The sequence below is a fragment of the Lynx canadensis genome, chromosome B4 (genome assembly GCF_007474595.2).
Source record: "Lynx canadensis isolate LIC74 chromosome B4, mLynCan4.pri.v2, whole genome shotgun sequence".
NCBI lineage: Eukaryota > Metazoa > Chordata > Mammalia > Carnivora > Felidae > Lynx > Lynx canadensis.
This window is the reverse complement of record NC_044309.1, coordinates 21,087,120-21,112,711: the sequence shown is the minus strand read 5'-3', so window position 1 is coordinate 21,112,711 and position 25,592 is coordinate 21,087,120. Positions and strand designations below refer to the sequence as shown.

Sequence of the window (25,592 nt, the reverse complement as noted above, 5' to 3'; positions counted from 1 at the left end):
TAAAAGAAAAAAATAGGTTAGGGGCGCCTGGGTGGCTCAGACGGTTAAGCGTCCACCTTCGGCTCAGGTCATGATCTCGCCGTCCGTGGGTTCGAGGCCCGCGTCAGGCTCTGTGCTGACAGCTCAGAGCTGGAGACCGCTTTGCATCCTGTGTCTCCCTCTCTCTCTGACGCTCCCCCGCTTGCACTGTCTCTCTCAAAAAATAAGTAAACATTAAAGAATGTCCAGAGGCAATCTGTGTCAATGTTTCGATGTGTAGTTTTCAATCCTTTTTTATTTATTTGTTTATTTATTTTAATTACTTTTAAAAAAAATATTTATTTATTTTTGAGACAGAGAGAGACAGAGCACGAATGGGGGAGGGGCAGAGACAGAGGGAGACACAGAATCGGAAACAGGCTCCAGCCTCTGAGCTGTCAGCTGACGTGGGGCTCGAATTCACAGACCGCGAGATCATGGCCTGAGCCGAAGTCGGACGCTTAACCGACTGAGCCACCCAGGCGGCCCTTCAATCCTTTTTTAAAATCTCATTGAGATTATACTGTCCGTCTACTTCGTCATATCGTTATGTATTCCTCACAATGGTAATTTTTAATGACTGCCTAATAGTCTAATGACGTTTTAATAGTCTATACATTGGTTCCATTTTTTTTGGCTTCCATAAATAATGCTGCAGTCAACATCTCCCCATATAAACCTTTTTCCTTTTTTGGATAGCTTCCTTAGAACAGACTTGCCTTTTGAGGAATTATTTGGTCAGAGGATATGAGTATGTCAAGGCTCCCGGTACATGTTGCCAAATTGCTCTCACAGAGGGCTGTTTATATAAATATATATTTTTAAAGGATGCTTTTAACCCGCTTACAGCCGCGTTTAGAGGCATTTTAGGTAGTTCAACATACGTGCAGTGTGGGGTTGGAAGACCAGCCGCCATGCTGTCCGTCTGTCTGTCCTCTAAGGAGAGCTGTGGTCAGTGACCCACCCATCACAATTTCGTTCTTCATTCAAGTTTAGAATCCTCAGGGTCTCCAAAACAGAAGGCTTTGTAATTTCCCTTTTTTTTTTTTTTAATGTTTATTTACATTGAGAGAGAGCAAGTGCATGCTTGCATATATGCACCTGCGTTGGGGAGGGGCAGAGAGAGAGAGAGAGAGGCAGGGAGAGCATCCCAAGCAGGCTCCGTGCAGAGCCGGATGCAGGGCCCGAATTCATAAACCATGAGATTGTGACCTGAACCGAAATCAAGAGTAGGACGCTCAACCGACTGAGCCACCCAGGCGACCCCATCGTTTCCTTTTTTTCTTTCTTTTTTTTTTTTTTTTTTAAAAAAACAAACACCACAAGGCCAACTATGTGCTTTCCTACAAGTCTGGGGTCTGGAAGTTGGGGTGGAGATAAGAGTAGGACACGTGGTGGTCAGTTGGAAGCTGGTAACTTTTCAGGCAGAGTGCTTGGATCCCAGAAGCGGGCCACTGTCCTCTGTTTATGTTTGACTCAACTTCAACTGGCCGTACTCTACGTAGCTTTTATCATACCCACCCCTCTAGCATTTCCTGGCGGGTAACACGCCTAAAATAGAACACCAGGAATTTGTAGTTGGTTCCCCAGTCTTACCACTTCGCATGAGACCTGACCAGTGGATGATTCAGAAGGTGGACCGCTGCACTTCCTTCCGCTGCAGTCCGTAATTAGAATATATGTGTTTGCTCTTTAAAGGTTGAGTGCTCTCAGCCCTCGGTAGTCCTGTCCTTGGCTTGGAGCTCCGCTCTGTGTGCTGTCCCCTCTGCTCAGCATTATCTGATGTAAATACGTCAGTCACCTGTGCTGACTTTACAAACTCCCTGCAGCCTGGCAAGGCCAGGCAGGGGAGGTGGAAGCCTCGCCCAGGTAGCTGTGAGCGCCCGGCTCCTTCCTTAGGTAACTCGTATTCCGGAAGGAGAAAGCCCTGTAAGTTTTCCTTTGGACAGAAGTGAAGGAGTATATTGTGTAGTTTAATAAACAGTAAAAGAGTAAAATAAAAGAGTTGTAATAGATAATGAAAGAGTAAAATTCCCAGGGCACCTGGCTGGCTCAGTCAGAAGCACGTGTGACTCTTGGTCTTGGGGTCGTGAGTTTGAGCCCTGCTTGGGGGAGGGGGGGGTAAAGATTATAAATAAATTATAAAATTTATAAATTTTATAAATTATAATTTTATAAATTTATAAATTATAAAATTATAAAATTTATAAATAAATGGTAAACAATAAAGATTAAAATAAATAAATATTTTAAAAAATACCAAAATTCCCTGTTTTAATATTTAACTCTTTTACGTAATACGAAAAGCAACATTTCTCTTTGGCTGAAGAGGAAGAGTGCTTGAGAACACTGAAGAAAATTGAAGGGACAAATGCGAAAGGAAAGGAAAGGTAAAGGTCATGCTTATAAACCACAGTCATCCAGATAAACTGTTATTCCCGCTCTGTGTGGATGTGTTTTATTGTGACAGCGGTTAACTACGGTTGCCAGTTTTCAGAAGGCCTAAATTATGGACTATTTCAGATGGCTGCGGGCTTTAAAATTAGTCCCTGGATAATGCGTTTCTTTTAAAATTGAACCTTAATTGATTTTTATTTTTTAAAGCTTGAATTAAGTAGAAAATTAAGGGCCTTTTATAAAAAGATGGTAATGTATATTTAGCTCAGATGATTACTTAATAGAGAATTATTCCTATCCTATTATTATTTTAAAATATTAAGTGACACGAAAAGCAATAAATATTACATTTTGTTAAAAAAGTCTCTTTAATTTATGTCTTATTTTATTTTTTTAAATCTTTTAACGTTTATTTATTTTTGAGACCGAGAGAGATGGAGCGTGAATGGGGGAGGGTCAGAAAGAGGGAGACACAGAATCTGAAGCAGGCTCCAGGCTCTGAGCTGTCGGCACAGAGCCCGACGCGGGGCTCGAACTCACGGTCTGTGAGATCATGACCTCAGCCGAAGTCGGACACTTAACCGACTGAGCCGCCCAGGCGCCCCGAAAAGTCACGACCATTCTGAATGGTCTTGGAAAGTGTATTGAGTGAGAACATAGCCAGTATGACTTTTCGGTATTGATAAATTAACTGCAATTTTTCACTGATTTCAAAATAAGAGCTTTTTAGAATTACGAATATAAATCTTTTATGTTCTGTTTTTAAGAAAGTACTTGTTTCCTTATGTGAGAGATTTCTGCAAGAGTTCAAGAAAGCCTCCGTACGGATTGTTTTCCACTTAACCAGAGTGGCCAAATACTGTTTCAGAACAAATTTATTCCCATCTCTGAACCTCCAGAACAAGAGACCATTTAAGAATTCGTTTCTACTTGGTTATTTACCAGAAGAAAAGGCTGTTCTGATGGCGTGTGGAGTAGTCCCAAATAAGAGTTGTGCTAGAAACGTTTACTTACAACCATTGGGTATACCAACTGAGGAGAGACCCTTTTATCCTCTTTCCTTAAAAACCAAAACCAAAACACAGGTCTTTTCTTATCATAAACAAATTGGAAAGAATATAGATATCCATTAGTGTGATATGTTTGGGGTTAAAGGAAATGATGCATCCGCGTACTGAAATACATTGTAACTATTACGCATGCTTATGGACTTCAGTGTCACCGCTGTGTAGGACTGTGATAGGTTGAGTGAGGACACAGCCTGTGTTTTAAAATATTACAGGTCTCTCTGAGGAGGGGAGGGAATCATAGGTGTTTTTTGTTTTTTTTTTTTTTTTTTTTTTTACTTTCTACTTACATCTTTCTATAGTTTGACTTTTTAAAAATGGTGAACATGTGGTATTTACAATTAGGAAAACAAGATGTGCTCTTAGGTATGGTGGATGGGAAGAAATCTTTTACAGACTGAATTTGGATAGGCAGAAATAACTGCATATTTCTGTTTGTGAAATAGATATATTTACTTGATATAAAGGATTTTTTTTGGGGGGGGGGGGTAGCCATCCCAGGAAGTCCCTGGATTATAAAGCATTATTGATTGTTTTGGGAGAAACTGTGAAGTGACAAATGATTCTGAAAGTTGTTACTTTTGGTGAGCATGGGAGAAACAGAGATAAACTTGAGTGATTATCACTAATTTTCTTATAGGTATCCAAGTGTTTTTTTTTTTTTAACTTTTTAAAAGTTTATTTTATTTTTTACATTTTTTATATTTTATATAAAGTTTATATTTATTTTGAGAGAGAGAGGGAGACAGATCTCCAGCAGTGGAGAGGCAGAGAGAGAGGGAGAGAGAAAAAATCCCAAGCACTGTCAGTGCTTATCCTGATGGGGGCTCGAACTCATGAACCACGAGATCATGACCTGAGCTGAAGTTGGGGTGCTTAACCAAGCCACCCAGGTGCCCCTAGAACACAACGAATTTTTTTTTAAGTTTATTTCCTTATTTTTGAGAGAGACAGAGACTGTGTGAGTGGGGGAGGGGCAGAGAGAGAGAGGGAGAGAGAGAGAATCCCAAGCAGGCTCTGCACTGTCAGCGCAGAGCCCTATGTGGAGCTCAAATCCATGAACCGTGAGATTGTGACCTGAGCGGAAACCAAGAGTCAGATGCTTAACCAACCGAGCCCCCCAAGTGGCCCGAACACAAAGAAGTTTTAAAGATGCATTAAAGATAAAATATTAACAGCCAAAATCTTGCTCTTGTTAAGAACGTTATTGTTATGTGTTTTAGTTTTTTTTTTTATTTTAATTATTTTTTGAAATGTTTACTTATTTCTCTTGAGAGAGAGTGTGAGCAGGGGAGGGGCAGAAAGAGGGGGAGAGAGAGAATCCCAAGCAGGTTCTGCACTGTTAGTGCTGGGGCGGGGGGGGGGGGCTCCGTCCCATGAACAGTCAGACCATGACCTGAGCCCAGATCAACATTTGGGCACTTAACTCACCGAGCCATCCAGTTGCCCCAATTTTTATTATTTTTTTGAAGTTTATTTACTTAAATAATCTCTACACCCAACATGGGGCTTTAATGACCCTGAGATCAAGAGTTGTGCGCTCTCCCAACTGAGCCAGCCAGGCCCCCATGTGTTTTTAAATGAAAGTATACGGATGAATTTCTGTCATTGTTTCTTTCTTGTTAGTTGCGAGAGTGGGCGAGGGAGAGGGAGACAGAGAATCTCTATGAGGCTCCCTGCTGTCCGCGTAGAGCCCCACTCGGGCTTCAGTCTCTCCAACCGTGAGATCTTGACATGAGTTGAAACCATGAGTCCAAGCGCTTAACCGACTGAGCCATCCAGGCGTCCTGTGTCATTGTTTTTAAAAATCTTTGTGACCAGTCTGTGATTTGAAAAGTGTGGTTCTACATTCAACTTATTTTGTTATTTGGCTTGAAAACTCATAAGAGCTAAAAAAAAAAAAAAAAGTTATCTCACAGAGATACATTGATCCAAATAAATAGTTGAAGTTCATTAACGACTATATTTATTAACCAGCAAATTTCATTTTCAAACCATCTACCAGTTATGCAGAACATTTGGTTATAATTTGGTGAATTTCCTTTTTTCCCTGATACCATTAAATTCTCAAAAAATGTATTTCAGTTTATATTAATAAGGATGGTGGAGGGTTGAAATACACTTTTTACATTCACTGACTTTTTTTTTTTTTTTTTTTTTTTCCATTTATTTATTTTTGAGACAGAGAGAGACAGAGCATGAACGGGGGAGGGACAGAGAGAGAGGGAGACACAGAATCGGAAGCAGGCTCCAGGCTCCAAGCCATCAGCCCAGAGCCCGACACGGGGCTCGAACTCATGGACCGTGAGATCGTGACCTGAGCTGAAGTCGGATGCTCAACCGACTGAGCCACCCAGGCGCCCCTCACTGACATTTTTAAAATGGATTAGAAAACTGTTTCTAAGTTCTCTGTAAATACAAAAGCACCCCTTTTCAAATTGCCGTCTCCGTAATACGAGTTTCTTTCCAAAAAGCAGTTATTTTCTCGAACTTTTTAGAACCTCATCTTTACCTTGAAGGGACTAAGTAAAAGCTCATTTAAAAATATCCGCCAGGTAGCATATTAGTGACGGCTACTTGTGATCATGGAGTAGGTCAGTAAATTTAGAACAGGTTGTATTTACATAAAAGAAGAATATGTTAATCATCCTTAAGACAATTCTTTTATGTATTTTGCCATGAGAAAACTAGAACAGCTCTGGATGGTATAAAATATTTTTGTGGTCACTCCCACCTCATTACTTAAAGTTTGCGTGTGTGTGTTTTTTAAGTTTTATTTATTTATTTCGAGAGAGAGCACGAGCAGGGGAGGGGCAGAGAGAGAGGGAGAAAGAGAGAATCCCAAGCAGGCTCCGCGCTGTCAGCAGGGAGTCCGGTGCGGGGCTCAAACTCACAAACCGCGAGATCATGACCTGAACCAAAACCAAGAGTTGGATGCTTACCGGACTGAGCCACCCAGGCACCCCAGTTGTGTTTTTTCTACCACATCGATGACATCCTACCATAAATAAACTGCGCAGATGATGGGGACCATCTTACATGTGAATCCAAACGAGGGTGCCGGTGTTGATGTAAGAGGCATTTCTTTTCCATCAAAGATAAAAAATAGAGGCACCTGGGTTACCCAGTTGGTTAAGCACCTGACTTCGGCTCAGTTTATGACCTCGAGGTCCGTGAGTCCAAGCCCCACGTCGGGCTCCGTGCTGACAGCTCAGAGCCTGCAACCTGCTTCAGATTCTGTGTCTCCCTCTCTCTCTATCCCTCCCCTGCTCGCACTCTGTCTCTCTCAACAATAAACATTAAAAAAAATGTTTTTAAAAGAAGATTGAAAAATAACCATAAATGGACATTCTGAGAGTTTCTCCCCAAACCCAGCAGATCGTCTTGCTTACCGACCCCCCCGCCCCCCCGCGTACGCATCCCTTAGGAGATTCTCCACGCAGTATGTATGTGATGGAGTGACTCCGGATTTGCACCTTTTCATCAGGTTCTCTTCATTTCTTAGATTCTGTTTCTAAAAAAATCATAAAATCTGCTTAGAACCAGATGCTACTTGTGATTCCCACCCCCCCCCCCCCACTTCCTTCATCTTATTCATGAGAAAACAGGCATTGAGAAAGAGATCATCTTCAGATGGGACTAGAATCACGTCTCCCTGGCCAGCACTGGGCTGCTCTGTGTCAGTTCGTCTCCGGGTCGTGTATACATGACCCACCGCTACCCAGACGAGCTAGTGGAAACCTGTTGATACCTGACTTCCTAAAGACTAATTTCCTTCTCAAATCTCTCTGCTCTGTTCTTTTGCTTCCCAAGCATATGGCCTTGAAATCCTCTTTCTTTTTCTTTTTCTGTCCTTTTCATCCCAGACACATGCTTCGTCTAGATATTACTGAAATGTGAAGAATACTCCGAAGCAGAGTCTCATTTCCTGAGAAGTAGCCTTCTAAGTGAATCAAGATGCAATACAGAATCACTCTGTTTTTAGTGGTGAAGGTGAAATCTTTATAACCTGTCTACTCTCCAAAAGTCCTCGAGACTTAACAAGGAAGGTGTAGATAAAATAAAACAAACACCGAACAAGGTAAAAAAAAAAAAATCGAATTGTAAAGAAGGAGAGGGAAATATATATTTACCATAACATTGTGCACAGTCCTGGTTAAGGACCTTGACATTTGAACTTGGCTTCTTTAGTAGCCACGATAAAGCTGTGACAGAACTATCCTTGTCTCCTACCAGGACAAACACTGGTTTCATTTTCACCGCCTGGTTCTGAGGGAAGTTTGCTGTTAGAGGGCATTAGACAACAAAATGAATTGTTGTGGAATTCGGTGAAGGCCATGGGCGAAAATGTGACCCGGGGCTGGGGACTCAGGATGACTTAGCCCAGGTGTATGGCCTTTTCCTAATCTGGCTTTATACCAAGACAAGGCTTGAATAAATAATGCAAGAATCAATTTTTCCGGTCTGGCTTGGTGATGAATTGAGGTCATTATTGAGCGCCTAACGGATGCGTTTTCTGCATCGTCGACTGAAAGAGGAATCACATGCTGCAGAATTAGTACCTCGGAATGGAGTTCGCGAAGGCCGTGTTGTATTGGGTAAAAGGAGAATCTGCCTTCATAATCAAGGGCCCCCTCTGTCTAGGGGAAGGTCACAGGCAGGACCTGGGTGTTTCTCAGAAGCATTCCTCAGTAGTACTCAGAGCCCCCAGACCCTGAGCTGTAGAGCAGGGACGACAGTGTTTAGGATAAGAGATAATAAAGAGCTACCCTTAGGATAGAAGACAGCTTCCATGATGTGTTTCTTTAGAAGCATCTTCCACCCCATGCTTTTCCTCAGACCCTCTGGTATAGATTTGGGACTCTTTTCTGTTGGCTGGGACACTGACAGTGCAGTGCCACATGGTCCAGACCCCCATGACAGGAAACGCAGGTTCCTTGACTCTAGTCCTAAGCTGCTCTCGCAACTCTTCCCGCTCACTAGTCATTGGAAACGTTACGAAGGAAGGTTTCTGAGAAGTTGTGCCGCCCTGAAGTGTGTTCTTGAGAGTCAGGGGCTGAAGCCCTGTCAGTCAGATATCTGCTGAGCGCCGGGTCGCCCTCTGGCAGGAGCTTCCACCTGGAACCATTGGAAACGACACCCAAATGTGGCAGGAACGGGTGAGCCGCGTCATCGTTTGTGGACGCAGGGAGGGCATACATAAACAATGACCAGTTTTAAGTGTCACGGTCTCTCTGCTTTACACAAATGACATTTAAGGGCATAGGTTTTATGATGAGAAGTAGGGAGTCGAAGTTTAAAAACTCAGTGACAAGTTTTATGAAACCTGGGGGGAACCTCCCACTCGTCTCGTACGACGATCCGATCTATATGTAAAGAAAGACACAATACCACAACGGAAATCAATAATCCTGAGAGGAGGAGAAGGAACAAGAGAATACAAATAAATCTGGGGCGGGGGCGCCTGGGTGGTTAAGCGTCCGACTTCGTCTCAGGTCACCATCTCGTAGTTTGTGAGTTCGAGCCCCGCGTCGGGCTCCGTGCTGACAGCTCAGAGCCTGGAGCCTGCTTCCGATTCTGTGTCTCCCCGTCTCTCTGCCCCTCACCTACTTGTACTCTGTCTCTCTCTGTCTCCCAAAAATAAATGAATGCTAAAAAAAAAAAAAAAATTAAAAAGAAAAAGAATAACTCTGGGGTTTTTCGTATCTAGAAGTGAAGAAAAAAGTTTGGTATCTGGAAAGGCACTCAAGGTTTATTACCTATAAGGCCCTGGGAGACGGTGCAGGTTTTCAGGAGGTCAGATGACAAGGACAAGGGAAGGCACGAGTCCCATGGAGCCGGGCTGCAGGAGAGGTGGCTGGGGAGGAGCTCTGAGCTCAGCTGGTCACAGCCGCCATCCTGAGGCGACCAGAGTAAAATGGAGCGTCACGGCCTGGGCTCCGTTGCTGCCATTCGGCACAGACACATAGCACTGTTGTTTGAGTCCCCAGCATCTCTGCAGGCTTTCCCCAAACCATTCCATTTTCTTTGGTGTGTGTGTGTTTAAGGTTTTATTTTTAAGTAATCTCTGCTCCCAACGTGGGGCTCGAACCCCCACCCCCCACCCAGATCAGGAGTCACAGGCTCTACCGACTGAACCAGCCAGGTGCCCCTCATTTTCTTGTTTGCAAAATGGGGATCCCACCTCTTCAGCCTCCCTCAGGGCGTTCTGTGGGGACCGCATGAGTGACATTTGCTTGAGGATGAGGACGTTTTCATCCTTCAATGTGGACCAAGTGCCAGGACAAGGGGGCTGGTAGAAATGTTTGCTCCCGTGCCCCACGGCCAGTTTATGCCCCACTGCTCTCTTCTTTGCGTTGGATGCCTGGGTTACATTTTTTGGTTGGCATTGGACTGGAGCTGTTTCACATTCGAACGCTTCATTTGTCCTGGACAAGTTATTTATCCTTTCAAGCTCAGTCTTGTCATCTGTAAAACGGGTTTGGTATTTCTTGCCATGTTGTTACGAGGACAAAAGGAGATAAGGAATATGAAAGCATCTGGGGGCGCCTGAGTGGCTCAGTCGGTTGAGTGTCTGACTTCGGCTCAGGTCATGATCTCGCAGTTCGTGGGTTCGAGCCCCACGTCGGGCTCTGTGCTGACAGCTCGGAGCCTGGAACCTGCTTCGGATTCTCTGTCTCCCTCTCTCTCTGCCCCTCCCCTTTTCACACTCTGTCTCTCTCTCTCTCTCTCTCAAAAATAAACAAACATTAAAACTAAACTTTAAAAAAATAACAAAAAATAAAATAAAAGCATCTGGCAGAATTAGTAGTCATGGCACATTCAGTAAATGTTAGGTTTTCTCCCCTTTTTCCGTAGTTGTGCCCTTGGAAGAAAAATTCCCTTGAAAGAGAAGTGACTTCAGTTTTGTGTCACTGTCTTCCATAAAGGGAGAAACAAAAATCTTTCAAAATTTTATTTAAAATATTCAACTGATGGAAAACACGTGACGATAGTAAATAATCTTGGGGCTCCTGGCTGGCGCAGTCAGAAGAGCATGCAACTCTTGATCTCAGGGTCGTGTGAGCCCCATGTTGGGTGTAGAAATTACTTAAATAAATAAAACTTAAAAAAAAAAAAAAGAGTAAATAATGTTAAAGATTTCCGGTTTCGGGAGCCCTAGCGATTTAAACGTGACCTGATGCTTTCTTGCAGACTTGGGCCGGGTGGTCCGGTTTAGTGCCTGAGTTCTGACTTAGGAGCGAGACTGACAGGGTCCCACTAGTTGCCAGCTCTATGACCTTGGACAAGTTCACCTCTCTGTGCCTCAGTTTCCTCTTTTGTACGAGGTGGGTAGGACCAGTACCCACCTCACAGGGTTGTCCCTCTATTCCAGGAAGGTAGTTTTGAGGATTAAATGAGTTAATCTACATAAAAACCCCCAAGAACAGTGCCTGTCGCTGTTACTTCTGTTTATTATTACCGGCATAATTCTGTTGCTGTTGTCAATCTAATGCTAATAAGGTCAAGACCGGTGCAAGTTTCAAGAGATACTTAATTGAATAAAATATTTTCTTGGGATAAGCAATTATGGCCTTTTTCTTTGTTTCTTTCTTTGTTTCTTTCTTTGTTTCCTTCCTTCCTTCCTTCCTTCCTTCCTTCCTTTCCTTCCTTCTTTCCGTCTTTCTTTTCTCTTTCTTTCCTTCCTTCCTTCCTTCCTTCCTTCCTCCTTCCTTCCTTCTTTCCTTCCTTCCTTCCTTCCTTCCTCCCTCCGTCCCTCCATCCCTCCCTCTTCCTTCCTTCCTTCCTTCCTTCCTTCCTTCCTTCCTCCCTCCCTCCCTCCCTCTTTCTTCCTTCCTTCCTTCCTTCCTTCCTTCCTTCCTTCCTTCCTTCCTTCTTTGCTTCTTTCCTTCCTTCCTTCCTTCCTTCCTTCCTTCCTTCCTTCCTTCCTTCTTTCCTTCCTTCTTTCCTTCCTTCTCCAGGGCTCAAGTATTTGAATGAGTGGTGAGCCAGTCCTGGCCTTACTCAGTGATGCCCGAAGAGTGATCTGTCTTCTCTGACGTGAGTGTGTAGCTCAAGAAAGGCTCGAGGCAGCCAGTGAAGACACCGCAGGGTGTCTGTGGCCACACAGTCCGTTTTCAGGGGGTTGTGCTCGTTCGGGTGGCTCTCGTGTTCCAAGGTGGCACTTTGATGCGCTGTTTCCATTTCCAATCGGAAGCCCTGTCTTCCTTCTTTGTTGTTTGCAGAGAAACGCGCGTCTCTGTCTCATCTGGGTCGGCTTGTATGCGAGGAGCTTCGTGGGGATAGGAGAGCTTCGCCTTTGGTGAGGGAACCACTTTGTGCTTTTGGTGACCTGCAGGTCCCCCCCCCGGGTGCTGTCACTACTACTGAAGACATTCGTCATCGTGACAGGTGGTTCTCCGCTCTGTGCCTGGTGCCCGAGACCGTGTGCAGGCCGCTTAGAGGGGATCCTTCGTTTTAAGTCTCTACAGAGTGCCGTTCTCTACGGATACTGTATTTCAACTCTTTTGTGTCCACGGTTTCAAAATTTTCCACTCACACTGCTCTTTTGACGCGTTCAGGAAACGGTCTTCTTTTCGGCGCTTCTCATTCTTTCCGTTTTCGTGGACCCCCCGTTCATCTCTAATAAAATGTGAGCTGTATTTGTCTGAAAATTTAAAATCGAAATGCTACTAGGCTACTTGGGACCGCACTCTCTTTTGTTCGTAGATTAAAACAGAAAGAAGAGGGGCATCTTGGTGGCCCAGTCGGCTAAGCGTCTGACTTTTCATTTTGGCTCAGGTCGTGATCTCACGGTCCTGAGATGGAGATTGTCTCTTTCCCGGAGCGCCTGGGTGGCTCAGTCGGTTGAGTGTTCGACTCCGATCACGATCTCGTGGTTAGTGAGTTCGAGCCCCACATCGGGCTCGCTGCTGTCGGGGCAGAGCCCACTTCAGATCCTCTGTCCTCTTCTCTCTGCCCCTCCCCTGCTCATATGCACTTCTCTCTCTCTCAAAAATAAATGAACATAAAAAAAAAAAAAGATTCTCTCTCTCTCTCCCTTTCTCTCTCTGCCGCTGCTCCCTCTCTCTCAAGGAAAAAAATAAATAAAACAGAAAGAAGGGCTTCCTTTCTCCAATTATTGGTTAACTCCTTAATATAGAAGGGACATAATATAAATAAATACAATATAAATAAATGTAGAAGGGACTCCTTAATATAGAAGGACAGACAGGGAGAAACTAGTCTGTTTGACCCCTGCTGATAGCACTTTTCAGATCTCTGAAAGAAACCCCGAGGTTCAGAGTCCTCTCCCCCAATTCATTTGTGAGATTCAAGTCAGATGTAGTATGTGGAAGCATTTGGGAGATTAGATTTCCTTCAGTAGATAAGAACCACTCTCTAGAAGTTCCAGTTGTTTAAGGATGCAGTCAGCGGCCTTTGGGAATAATGAGTTTCCTGTTCCTGAAATTATCCGAGTATGTGCTGGGTCAGCACGTTTCAAAGTCTTTTTCCACAGTGGCAGACAAGACGGATAAACATTCACAATCAGAGCACACTCCCATGGGCAGAGTTGGGTTTGGGCAGCATTCCTGACACGCCAGCTACAAGTCCAGCCCCTCCCCCTCACTCAAGAACGAAAGGGATACCGCACCCGTGAATTTATTTACGCTCATATATAAAAAGTCAGTATCGTTACTTACTCTCTTGGTATCGAAGGACCAAGAACACGGTTGATAACGAAGTATGGCTCGGTTACCAGCGTGTGTGACTGGAGTTGACAAGGACTGGCCCCAAGTCCTGCTGTCGTCTAGAGGCACCAGTCCCCAGGTGGGTGATAGGATTAGGCAGCTTGTAGCTTTTTAGATCCTGAGACTTTGATTCTGTGTCGTGACCAAAATTTCTCGAGGAGAATTTTCTTTCTTTTTTTTTTTCTTTAAATTTTTTTAATGTTTATTATATATTTTTAAGAGAGAGAGACACACACAGAGAGCTTGAGCAGAGGAAGGCAGAGAGAGAGGGAGACACAGAATCTGAAGCAGGCTTCAGGCTCTGAGCTGTCAGCACAGAGCCTGACGCGGGGCTCGAACTCACGAACAGTGAAATCGTGACCTGAGCTGAAGTCGGATGCTTAGCCGAGGAGAATTTTCTTCTTAATGACTCACTTTTGGTCTGAAATTTATTACAGTTGATAAGTAACTGTTGATAAGGGTTCATAAGTAAGTTGATAAGGGTTCAGAGACATAAAGACTTCAATTCTTAGGTCCTAGCCCACTCTGCCCATTTAGCAGTAAGTACTAGACCTTATAGTAGATACCAAAAATATTGGGTTAAAAGAAAAAAAACCAAAATCAGTTGAAGAGTATGCACGCGTACTTTGTTAATAAACTCCTGTTAAAAATTATATGCGTAGAAGCTCTCATGCTATATAATTATACATTATAATTTCATTCCATAATTTTAAGCACTCAAAGCAGAACCGTTGTTTTAAAGGTTTCTTTTTTTTTAAGTTTATTATTTATTTTGAGAGAGAGTGAGAGAGAACGTGCGTACGCGTGAGGAAGGGGCAGAGAGAAAGGGGGAGAGAGAATCTCAAGCAGGCTCCACACTCTCATCATGGAGCCCAGTGCAAAACTCGAACCCGCGAACTGTGAGGTCATGACCTGAGTGGACACCAAGAGTTGGGTGCACCACTGACTGAGCCACCCACACGCCCCAAAGCGGAACCATCCTGAGAATCAAAATCCTCTGGCAAATGTAAACCTTAGAATTCTTACAAAGAGATACATGGCCTCTCTGCCATAGTTGACCTTGAATGACAAGATTGTCACCAGGAATGAGGTTTCTCTCTTTGCGTCCGTCCCGCAAGCGTGAAAATAATCCTCACTGACCCGCCGTTTTGCGAGGCTGGACACTTGCCGAGAATAGCTGACGACGCAAGAAGAGAAGCAGCTGTGCATGGGGAGCCGAAGCGGGGCGGCCGAGAGCAGGATGGGCGTACAGAAATGCCGGAAAGACACACCCGCGTACAGCTCGAAATGGTTTGGCAGGGCAGCAAAATGCTAGGGAGCAGCAGTGACGGACTGGGCATTTTCCCAGAAGTCTTCAGAGAACCCAGTGGCACTTCACAAATGGTCACCCTGCCATATGCGTGGGGCATCATGACAGTTTCTAGCAGGTGGCTCTGCTTCCAGGGGTGACGCATCAGGAGACTGTGGGGCCCTGTAGACCAAGGATCTTTTTCATACCAGGGCGCTTGAGCTGATGCTGTATATTGGGAGGGAACTTCAGGTTTTCTGATAAACATAAATTATGTTTCGTTAAGACGGGGTTTTGTTTTGAGGTGGAAAATATCTGTAAGAGGACAAGGAGAGCCGGTGGGTATAATTTTTTATTGTGAATATGAGATGTACGTAAAAGAGTGTAATGACACACACAAGTGCAGTTCAAGGAATACTGGTGAAACACATTGCATGTAAGCTTTTTTGGGAGGGCACAGAGAGAGATGCTTTAAAAGGTTTTTTGACAGTTTCCTTTGGACTGGCTAGGAGAAAAATCAAAGAATGGGGCAAAGGGTATTTGTTGCCGATGGACTGTTGATACCATAGATTTTGATGCTGGTTTTTCATTTAAAAAGCCCCAATTAGTAGTATCTTTGAGATTGGCTAAGTTTACTTTTTTTTTTTGAGAGAGAGAGAGAGAGAGAGAGAGAGAGAGAGAGTATTTGTGAGCAGGGGAGAGGGGCGTGGGGGGGGTGGGAGGCAGAATCTTTTTTTTTTTTTAATGTTTATGTATTTATTTTGAGAGAGTGGGCATGTTAGTGGGGGAGGGGCAGAGACAGAGAATCCCAAGCAGGCTCCACGCTATCAGCGAGGAGCCCGACGCAGGGCTCGATCCCACAAATCGTGAGATCGTGACCAGGGCCAGAATCGAATCAGATGCTTAACCGATTGAGCCACCCAGGCACCGTGAGAGAGAGTGAATCTTAAGCAGGCTCCACACTCTGCAAAGAGCGTGATGTGTGGGGCTGGATCCCACGACCCTGGCGGGGATCATGACCTGAAATCAACTGAAATCGACAGTTGGACGTTCAACCGACTGAACCACCCAGGTGGCCCTAAATGTACATTTTTATCGTAAGCATTCATGGATAGTGAAACAGCAAACCAATGGAGAAAATAAACTGAAAGATGGTTGGCCGCGCATCCGAAACCACAGGAGTCGGGAGTTAGCATACTCCTAAAACTCCCATAGTGGGGGAGTTACATTGGAAAATGTAAGGGAATGCATCTAGAACAAAAAGAGTCCGTGTTAAACGTAAAAAATACTGGGCTCCAAACTTCTTGTTGGTATTTTAGGATAGGATGATTCAGACTATTTCTAGTGGGGTTTGGGGCTGATGTGCTGCTACCTGTCGTAGCCAATGACAGCCAGGAAGTGCTGGGCAGTTCCAGCACAGGGATAAAGAAAACATTTCAAGATCCTACACTTAAAGAAAAACAAAGTTTAGCTTTCAATTGAAGTATACATGACATCCAATGTCATGTTAGTTTCAGGTGCATACCATAGTGATTTGACAGTTCTAGACGTTACACCGTGGTCACCACAGTGAATGTACTTACCATCTGTCACCATACAGTGTTATCACAATATTATTGACTAGGTCCTCTGTGCTGTACTTTTCATCCTCATGACTTATTTATTTTATAACTAGGGGAGTGTACCTCTTTTTTTTTTTTTAACGTTTATTTATTTTTGAGATAGAGAGAGACAGAGTATGAACAGGGGAGGGGCAGAGAGAGAGGGAGACACAGAATCTGAAATGGGCTCCAGGCTCTGAGCTGTCAGCACAGAGCCCGACGCGGGGCTCGAACTCACGGACCGTGAGATCATGACCTGAGCCGAAGTTGGACGCTTAACCGACTGAGCCACCCAGGTGCCCCGGGAGTGTACCTCTTAATCCCCTTTTCCTGTTTGCCCATCCCCATACCCTCCTTCTCTCTGGTAGCAATCAGATTGTTCTCTGGATTTGAGTCTGTTTCTGGTTTTGTTTGTTTGTTCATGTGCTTTGTTTTTTAGATCCCACATATAAGTGAAATCATACAGTATTTGCCTGTCTTCATCTGACTTATTTCACTTTGTGTAATGCCATCAAGGTCCATCCATGTTGTCACAAAATGGCAAGATTTCATTCTTTGTTTATGGCTGGCTTATATACCATTGGATATATATACACCACATCTTCTTTATCAGTTTGTCTGTCTGTGGACACTTAGGTTGCTTCCATTTCTTGGCTATTGTAAATAATGCTGTAATAAACATAAAGGTGAATATATCTTTTCTTTTTTATAAATTTTTTTAACGTTTATTCATTTTTGAGAGACACAGAGAGACAGAGCGTGAATGGGGGAAGGGCAGAGAGACAGGGAGACACAGAATCCGAAGCAGGATCCAGGCTCTGAGCTGTCAACCCAGAGCCCGACGTGGGACTCGAACTCACGAACCATGAGATCGTGGCCTCAGCCGAAGTCAGACGCTTATCCAACTGGGCCACCCAGGAGCCCCTGAATATATCTTTTTGAATTTGTGTTTTCATTTTCTTTGAGTAAATACCCAGAGTGAAATTACGAGATCGTATAGTAATTCTATTTTTAATTTTTGAGGAATGCCCATACTGTTTTCCACAGAGGCTGCACCAAATTACTTTTCCACCAGCAGTTGCTCAGGGGTTCCCGTCTCTCTGCATCCATGCCGGCATTTCTTATTTATTGCATTTTTGATGATGGCCGTTCTGACTGGTACGAGATGATATCTCATTGTGGTTTTTATTTGCATCTCCCTGATGATTAGTGATGTTGAGCATCTTTTCATGTGTCTGTCTGTTGGCCATCTGTATGTCTTCTTTGGAAAAAGTGTATTCAGGTCCTCTGCCCATTTTTTAATCAGATTTTTTTTTTGGGGGGGGTGTTGAGTTGTAGGAGTTATTTATGTATTTTGGATATTAACACTTTATTGGATATATTATTTACAAGCGTATTCTCCCATTCCATATGTTGCCTTTTTGTTTCCTTGACTGTGCAAAAGCCTTTTCTGTTGATGTAGTCCCAATATATTATTTTTGCTTTTGTTGACCTTATTCGAGGAGATAGATCCAAAAAAATATTGTTAAGACCAATGTGCAAGAGAAAAAAAAAAAGACTAATGTGCAAGAGATTACTGCCTGTGTTTTCTTCTAGGAGCTTTATGGTTTCAGGTCTGACGTTTAGGTCTTTAATTCATTTTGAGTTTATTTTTATGTATGGTATCAGATAGTTATCCAATTCCATTCTATTGTATGTGGCTCTCCAGTTTTCCCATAAAAGAGAGCGTTTTTCTCAATCTGTATTCTTCCCTCCTTTGTTGTAGATAAATTAACCATACAAGCATGGGCTCATTTCTGGGCTCTCAGTCCTTTTCTATTGATTTATGTCTTTATTTTTGTGCCAGTACCATACTGTTTTGATCACTGTAGCTTACGATAGTATAGTTTGAAATGTGGGGCTGTGACACCTCCAGTTTTGTTCTTGTTTCTCAAGATTGCTTGGCTATACGGGGTCTTTTGTGGTTTGATACGAATTGTAGGGTTGTTTGTCCCAATTCTGTGAAAAATGCTTTCAGTGTTTTGATAGGGGTTGCAGTCTGTAGACTGCTTTGGGTAATATAGACATTTAAAAAATACTGATTCTTCCCATTTATGAGCATTGTATATCTTTCCATTTGTTTGTGGCATCGTCAGTTTCTTTCATCAATGTCTTCTAGTTTTCAGGGCAGGTCTTTCACTTCCTTGGTTAAATCTGTTTCTGGGTATTTTATTCTTTTAGATAAAACTGCTAGTGGGATTGTTTTCTTGATTTCTCTTTCTGCTAGTTCATTATTAGTGTCTAGGGATGCAACAGATCTCTATATATTTTGTATTTTGCAACTTACTGAATTTATTTATTATTTCTAGTAGTTTTTTGGTGGGAGTTTTTAGGTTTTCTATATGGTACTATTGCATCTACAAATAACGAGTGTTTTACTTCTTCCTTACCATTTTGGATGTTTTTTTTTTTTTTAATTTTTTTTTTCAACGTTTTTTATTTATTTTTGGGACAGAGAGAGACAGAGCATGAACAGGGGAGGGGCAGAGAGAGAGGGAGACACAGACTCGGAAACAGGCTCCAGGCTCCGAGCCATCAGCCCAGAGCCCGATGCGGGGCTCGAACTCACGGACCGCGAGATCGTGACCTGGCTGATGTCGGACGCTTAACCGACTGCACCACCCAGGCGCCCCTGGATGTTTTTTTAATTTCTTCTTCTTGTCTTGATTGCCGTGGCAAGGACTTCTAGTATTGTGTTGAATAAAGTGGCAAGAGTGGACATTACATCCTTGTGTTGTTCTTGATCTTAGAGGAAAAGCTTTCAGCTTTTTACCACTGAGTATAACGTTAGCTCTGGGTTTGTCATATGTGGCCTTTATCGTATCAAGATATGATTCCTCTATCCTCTGTACCCACTTTATTGGGAGTTTTTATCATGAGTGATTGTTGAATTTCGGCGAATGTTTTTTCTGCATCTGTTGAGATGATCATGTGATTTTTATCATTCATTTTGTTAATGTGGTGTATCACAGTGATTTATGAATATTGAACTATCCTTGCATACCTGGAATAAATTTTACTTGATCATGGTGAGTGATCTTTTTAATGTATTGTTGAATTCGGTTTGCTAATATTTTGTTAAGGATTTTTGCATCTATGTTCATTAAGGATATTGACCTGTAATTTTCCTATTTTGTAGTGTCTTGGTTGGTTTTGGTATCAGGGTAATGCTGGCCGCATAGAATGAATTTGGAAACAATGTTTTCTCTTTATTTTTTGGGAATAGTTTGAGAAGGATAGGTAACTCTTAAAAAAAATTTTTTTTTAATGTTTATTTTTTATTTATTTATTTATTTTAAAAAATTTTTTTAACGTTTATTTATTTTTGAGACAGAGAGAGACAGAGCATGAACAGGGGAGGGGCAGAGAGAGAGGGAGACACAGAATCCGAAACAGGCTCCAGGCTCTGAGCTGTCAGCACAGAGCCCGACCCGGGGCCTGAACTCACAAACCATAAGATCATGACCTGAGCTGAAGCCAGACACTCAACTGACTGAGCCACCCAGGTGCCCCGGGATAGGTAACTATTTAAATGTTTGGTAGAATTCACCAGTGAAGGCATCTGGTCTTGGAGTTTTATTTGTTGGGAGTTTTTTGATTGCTCATTCAATGTTATACTAGTAATTGATTGGGGCACCTGGGTGGCTCAGTCGGTTGGGTGACCGACTTGGGCTCAAGTCATGATCTTGCAGTTAGTGAGTTTGAGCCCCGTGTTGGGCTCTGTGCTGACAGCTCAGAGCCTGGAGCCTCCTTCAGATTCTGTGTCTCCCGCCTGTTTCTACCCCTCCCTGCTCACGCTCTGTGTCTCTCTGTCTTTTAATAGTAAATAAACATTAAAAAAAAATTTATACTAGTAATTGAGCTGTTCAGATTTTCTATTTTTTTCCTGGTTTAGTCTTGGAAGATTGTATGTTTCTAGCAATTTATCCATTTCTTCTAGATTGTCCAGTTTGGTGTATAATTTTTTGCAGTAGTCTCCTAATCCTTTGTATATCTGTGGTCTCAGTTGTAACTTCTCTTTCATTTCTGATTTTAAGTGAGTTCTCCCATTTTCTTGATGAATCTGGCTAAAGGTTTGTCAGTTTTGTTTATCTTTTCAAAGAACCAGCTCTTCATCTCATTGATCTCTTCTATTGGTTTTTTGTTGTTGTTGTTTTTAGTTTCTACTTCATTTCTTTCTTCTCTAATCTTTATTATTTCCTTCTTTATACTAATTTTGGGCTTTGTTCTTCTTTTTCTTTTTTTTTTTTTTAATGTTTATTTATTTTTGAGACAGAGAGAGACAGAGCATGAATGGGGGAGGGGCAGAGAGAGAGGGAGACACAGAATCGGAAGCAGGCTCCAGGCTCTGAGCCATCAGCCCAGAGCCCGACGCGGGGCTCGAACCCACGAACCGTGAGATCGTGACCTGAGCTGAAGTCGGACGCTCAACCGACTAAGCCACCCAGGCGCCCCTGTTCTTCTTGTTCTAGTTCGTTTAGGTATAAGGTTAGATTGTTTATTTGAGATTAATCTTGTTTCTTGAGGTAGACCTGTATTGTTACAAACCTTCCTCTTAGAATTGCTTTTGCTGCAGTCCCAAAGATTTTGAAATATTGTGTTTCCATTTCCATTTTTCTCCAGGTATTTTTTTATTTTGTCATGGATTTTTTTGGTTGACTCATTAGTTGTTTAGTGGCATTGTTTTTTCTAGGTTTTGTTCTACTATTGTTTTTTCGAGTTTTTTTCTTGTAACTAATTTCTAGTTTCATATTGTTGTTGTCAGAAAAGAGCTACTAAACCACGAGGAGAAATTAAAATGAAATAAGACTCTTCAGTCTTGAAAGAGGAAGCCGTGATTAAAAATAAAACAGGGGCGCCTGGGTGGCTCAGTCGGTTGAGCGGCCGACTTCGGCTCAGGTCATGATCTCACAGCTCGTGAGTTTAAGCCCCGCGTCGGACTCTGTGCTGAAGGCTCGGAACCTGGAGCCTGCTTCAGATTCTGTGCCTCCCTCTCTCTCTGCCCCAACCCATTCGCATTCTGTCTCTGTCTCTCTCAAAAATAAATAAACATTAACAAATATTTTAAAAAATCAAAATAAATACAACAAAACAAAACATAGGCTAAATGTTTAGATTTCTTTTTTGTTTTTTAATGTTTGTTTATTCTGAGAGAGAGAGAGAGTGAGGGAGCAGGGGAGGGGCAGAGAGTGAGAGGGAGGAAGAGAGAGAATCCCAAGCAGGCTCCATACTATTAGGATAGAGCCCTGCACAGGGTTTAATCCTAAGAACTGTGAGATTATGATCTGAGCCAGAATCAAGAGTTGGACACTTAACTGACCAAGCCACCCAGGTGTCCCTAGACTACTTCTTCTTCTTCTTTGTCTTGTCTTTTCTTTTTTCTTTTCGTTTCTCTCCTCTTCTCTTCCTTTCTTTTCTTTGCTTTGCTTTTTTCTAATCTTATTTTATTTATTTTTCAGTAAGCCCTATACCTAACATGGGGCCTGATTGAACTCACGACCCCAAGATCAAGTATCACATGCTCTATGGAAGGAGCCCGTCAAGGTGCCCATATTTAGACTTCTTTATCAGACCCTGAAGAACTGAGCGAAAGATAGCTGTTAATGCTTGAGAGGAAAGTGTCTGATAAAAGAAAGTAACTTCAGTTTAATGTTTACAAAGCAGTTGTGCCGTTGTCATTCGCTTGACCTTTCCACAACACTCGAGAGGAGAGGGGGCATGTGTTATTATTCACATTTGACAGACGAGAAAACAGCTCTGAGTGAGAAAGTGACTTGGCTAGGGGCACCTGGGTGGCTCAGTCGGTTAAGCGTCCGACTTCGGCTCAGGTCATGATCTCACGGTCCGTGAGCTCGAGCCCCACGTTGGGCTCTGTGCTGACAGCTCAGAGCCTGGAGCCTGCTTCAGATTCTGTGTCTCCCTATGTCTCTGACCCTCCCCCATGCATGCTCTGTCTCTGTCTCAAAAATAAATAAACATTAAAAAAAATTAAAAAAAAAAAAAAAAAAAGAAAGTGACTTGGCTAAGCTGACACTCTAAAGGGTCAGGAGCAAATCCACCTCCGACTCAGGTCCTGGGTTCTTGTCCCTGCTTGGTGTTTAGAAAACTCAGGAGGATCAGTAGGTTCTGTGGACCGAGTCTCTCTGGTGACGCAAAGTGTGATGGCAAAGCGTAGGCACTGAAGGAGACATGTAAAATGTGAATCCTATTAAGATGTTAAAGGGCAGGCCTGAAGCTGCGGTAGTAAGCATAACTTTGAAGAGTTGAGATCATAAGGAGCAATGTGTCATCTCAGGGCTCCCCTTGTTAGTGGCTGAGGGTTTATTGACTTGATCGGATATAGTTTCCTCATTGTCATTTGTACTGTGCTGTAACGTAAAATTAGCTTTTGCCTTTGTGTGTGTGTGTGTGTGTGTGTGTGTGTGTGTGTGTGTGTGTGTGTGTGATGTGTGTGTGTGTGTGTGTGTGTGCGCACGTGCATCAGAGAGAGATGGGCTCTCGTAGGGCAAAACGCAGAAGGGTCCAGAAGATCAGTCTTGTGTGAAAACAGGCCTGCAGGTAACATGGTGGGTGATTGCACATTGTCCATGCCCTGGGTTAATGCCAGAATTTTCAGACGCATATGATGCATATTTAAAGATTATGGGACCATCTGTGTCTCTTCAGACGCCTGGTGAGAATCCCAGGCGTTCCAAACAAGGGTCAGCACGGTAGGTGAACCCCAGCTAACGTCAGCTTGTAGTTACCTGTCCCTGAATAGCCGTATCCGAGTCCGGAGGAATTCACAAATTAGGCAGGTTTAATGTGAGAACAGACCCTCCTGGTATTTTAGAGGCCCTGTAGTAACATCTGTGTTTATTTTTTTTAATATTCTATTTATATTTAAGAGACAGAGAGACAGAGACAGAGCGTGAGCGGGGAAGGGGCAGAGAGAAAGGGAGACGCAGAATCGGAAGCAGGCCCCAGGCTCCGAGCCGTCAGCACAGAGCCCGACGGGTGGCTCGAACCCGCAAACTGAGAGGTCATGACCTGAACGGAAGTTGGACACTCAACCGACTGAACCACCCAGGCGCCCCACCCAGGTTGAGTATTTTATACAGGAAATATATGTGGATGTTTGTATAAGGTGCTCAGTGGAGTATTTCACCTTTTGGCATTTGTATGGTATCTTTTGAATTAACTGTAGCACAGGGATTAGCTGACTGTGGCCTATGGGTCCAGTCTGGCCCACGGCCTGTTTTTACATGGCCCTTGAGCTAAGACTGGGTTTTGCATACATGCAAAAGAGTGGTTAAAAAATTTTTTTAAAGAAAAATATATCATTACTTGTGAAAATTATATAAAATTCAGATTTCAGTGTCCATAAACGTTTTATTGGATCACAGCCATATTCATTTGTTTTCATATTGCCTATAGCTCCTTCTGTGCTAGTCAAACAGAATTGACTCGCTGTGACACAGACCATATGGCCTGCAAAGCCTAGACTTTTTACTGGATATCCCTGCTATTGCAAAATAATATTAATTTCTGAAATTAAGGTTCTCCCTTTTTTTGCCGTGACTTTTAAAAAATAGTAACGTTTTAGCACACAGAATCATTTGATTTTTATTAAATGAAAGGGCCAACATTTTTTCAGTCGAGTGAATCTCTTACTTTATAAGACAGTGGAAAATAGAGCCCATAGAGCCACAACCTTTTACCAAACACAGAGTGTTTCTATTAAGTATCTATCTCAGCGCCTGGGTGGCTCAGTCGGTCAAGTGTCTGACTTCAGCTCAGGTCATGATCTCATGACATTTGTGAGTTCGAGCCCCGCATCGGGCTCTGTGCTGACAGCTCGGAACCTGGAGCCTGCTCTGTGTCTCCCTCTCTCTCTGCCTCTCCCAACTCACAATCTGTCTCTCTCTCAAAAATAAATGAATACATAAAAAAAAAAAGTATCTATCTCAATAGCCAAGGGCTCATTCTTTTGGATATTGTTTTCCTCTGGGCCTGCCTGCACATTGTCTGCAGATGGGTTCACCAACTGTTCCTCTGATTCTTTTATGCTCAAGAGATTTTTCTCCTCGCCTGGAATCTGGGCTGGCCCTCACTTTGACCAACAGAATGTGATGAACACGGTGCCTTGTGACTTCAAGACACAGGCCTTTAGAAGCCTTGCAGCTTCTGTTTGGCCCTCTTAACAACCTGCCACCAAGTCAAAGAGGCGTGAGCTGGACTAGGAGAAGGGACCTGGTGGAAAAGGAAAGACCCAGTCCAGCTGACAGACACCCCGGGGACTCAGAGGTAAGAGCGGCTCATCTTGAATAGCTCAGACTGTATGGAAACACTTCATGCCTGAGCCCTACTCAGATTCTGGACCCTTGTAAAATTGTGAGCCAAATTAGATGGGGGTTGTTTTAAGCCGCTGAGTACGCAGTATTATCTAGGTGAAACGGTTTGAGATGTACGGGACTTTTTACCAGGAAAAACAAAAAGAGATACTCGTTAATATAGGGTGTTAATAAACTGTAGTTATATACGTTGCAGTGGCGTGCTTGACTTCCTCGTGCATGTGGTTCATCTGAAAATTCAAGTAGTTATTTTTATGATTAAAGAAGTGTGCGCATGCTCGGGGCTCCTGGCCGGCTCAGTCTGTAGACGATGCAACTCTTGGTCTCCGGGTTGTGAGTCCAAGGCCAATGTTGAGCATGGAGTCTGCAAAAAAATAAAGAAAGGAAGGAGGGAAGGAGGGAAGGAGGGAAGGAAGGAAGGAAGGAAGGAAGGAAGGAAGAAAAAGAAAGAGAGAGAAAAGTGATACATGCTTATTAGAGAAAACTTAGAAAAAGAAAATTCTGTGGTTTTTTTTTTTTTTTGCATTTATTTATTTTGAGAGAGATGGAGAGACAGCGTGAGTGGGGGAGGGGCAAAGAGAGAGGGAGACAGAGAACCCCAAGCAGGCTCCACGCTGTCAGCGCAGAGCCCGACACAGGGCTCCACCCCAGGAAGCTGCGATGTCATGACCTGAGCCAAAACCAAGAGTCGGACCCCTAACCCAACTGAGCCCCACCCAGGTTTCCTAGATAAAGAAAATTCTAAAGCCCAGTGTTTAAATTGCTCACAATTCCACCATCTAGGCTAGAGGATCATTGTTAGTTCCAGCCTTTTCTTTATAAAGTCTTATTTTGTTAAGTTATAAATATATATCGTTTTGTACTCTGCTTTAGTTTTGTAATATTATACCATCATGAAATATATTTCACAAGCATGATTTTGAATGTCCACAGCGGCTTATTTAAGTGGACGGTAAAAAATTCACATAATTAAAATCCAAGTACCTGGTCCTCATTTTCCATTTTCAGGTTTGCTAGTTAGAGAATTTTTTTAAAAGTGAACCTTTTTTAAATTTTTTATTTAATTTTTATTTCAGAGAGAGAGAGAAAGAGGGAGAGGGAGAGAGCACAAACTGGGG

The 25,592-nt window shown here is 43.1% G+C and overlaps 1 protein-coding gene and 1 long non-coding RNA gene across 2 annotated transcripts in view; both read left to right on the top strand.

Annotated features, from left to right (window-relative positions):
• The window catches only part of PIP4K2A (phosphatidylinositol-5-phosphate 4-kinase type 2 alpha), a 192,109-nt gene that overhangs the window by 18,066 nt on the left and 148,451 nt on the right, over positions 1-25,592 (top strand).
• LOC115517957 lies at positions 1,957-8,562 on the top strand. Its single transcript, XR_003970121.2, has 3 exons — positions 1,957-1,969; positions 3,648-3,651; positions 8,248-8,562. It is a non-coding gene; the product is annotated as an uncharacterized LOC115517957 (long non-coding RNA).